Source organism: Octopus bimaculoides, chromosome 29 (genome assembly GCF_001194135.2).
Source record: "Octopus bimaculoides isolate UCB-OBI-ISO-001 chromosome 29, ASM119413v2, whole genome shotgun sequence".
Classification (NCBI taxonomy): Eukaryota; Metazoa; Mollusca; class Cephalopoda; order Octopoda; family Octopodidae; genus Octopus; species Octopus bimaculoides.
The window spans coordinates 3,088,410-3,089,616 of NC_069009.1; the positions used below are offsets into that span (position 1 = coordinate 3,088,410).

Below are 1,207 nucleotides of genomic sequence, written 5' to 3' on the forward strand. Positions count from 1 at the left end.
TCTTTCAACTAATTTTGTTGTTTAAAAAAATATTGTTTGGATTTGAGAATTTGTTTTGCTTTTTTAAAACTAATTCTTGGCATACCTACACAAAATGTGCTCCATGCTGGGGCACTGCACGGAAGAATTTCTGGTCGAATAAATCGACCGCAGTGCAGTGCTTTTTTTTAAAAAGCCTGGTACTTGCTCTCTCGGTGTCTTTTACCAAATGGCTAGGTTATGGGACGTAAACACACCAACAGCGGTTGTGAAACGGTGGAGGGAGACAAACACTGACACAACGACACACGCACACATACGACGGGTTTTTCTGTACCAAATGCAATCGCGAGTCGGCCCGGGGCTATACAAGAAGACTTGTTTAAGGTGCCACTATGTGTGACTAAACCCGAGGGGAAGTGATCCAAAACGAGCTGCTTTACATAGACTAACTGGAACACTATCTTGCAAAAAATAAAATAAAATAAAATGTTATCTGTCAGAAGTGGGATTCGAACCCACGCCCACATTCGTGGACCAGAATACTCAATGCTCTGGTTAAGGTGCATTACATGTACCTTGAGTCTGGCGCCTTAGACCGCTCGGCCATCCTGACAGCTTCGGTAAACAGCTCATTTTAAAACCATTTCTTAGTCGATTGTAGAGTCAAAACGTGTACAATTTTTTCAGCTCAATTCTTTCGACTTATTTGATTGTGTCTAAAACAATTGTTTGGATTTGAGAATTTGTTTTGCATTTTTAAAACTAATATTTGGCATACCTACACAAAATGTACTCCGTGCTGATGGTATCGTGTTGAAGTATTTCCAGTCGAATGAATCGACCCCCAATAGATATTTATTTTTAAATACGTACTGGGCTACTTGTTCCATCGAGGCTCCATTGCCGAACTGTTGTCATACAGGGGACGTAAACACACCACCACCGGTTATGAATTTATGACGGTACACACACACATATGCGACGGGCTTCCCCACAGTTTCTGTCGACCAGCTCGTCTCACAACAGTCATTCCGGGATTATAGAAGAGTACACTTGCTCAAGGTGCCGAGAAGTACAACTGAATCCGAGACCACGTGGTTACAAACCACATTTCTATCTACTCAAACGTACTAGAACACTACGCAAAAAAAAAGGAAAAAAAACAATCTGTCAGAAGTGGGATTCGAACCCACGCCCACATTCGTGGACCAGAATACTCAATGCT

General features: G+C 41.8%; 1 non-coding gene across 1 annotated transcript; it reads right to left on the minus strand.

Annotated features, from left to right (window-relative positions):
• Positions 1–476: 476 nt before the first annotated feature.
• Trnal-caa (transfer RNA leucine (anticodon CAA)) lies at positions 477–595 on the minus strand. Its single transcript has 2 exons — positions 558–595; positions 477–522 (listed from the first exon to the last, which is right to left on the minus strand). It is a non-coding gene; the product is annotated as a tRNA-Leu (tRNA).
• Positions 596–1,207: the final 612 nt, after the last annotated feature.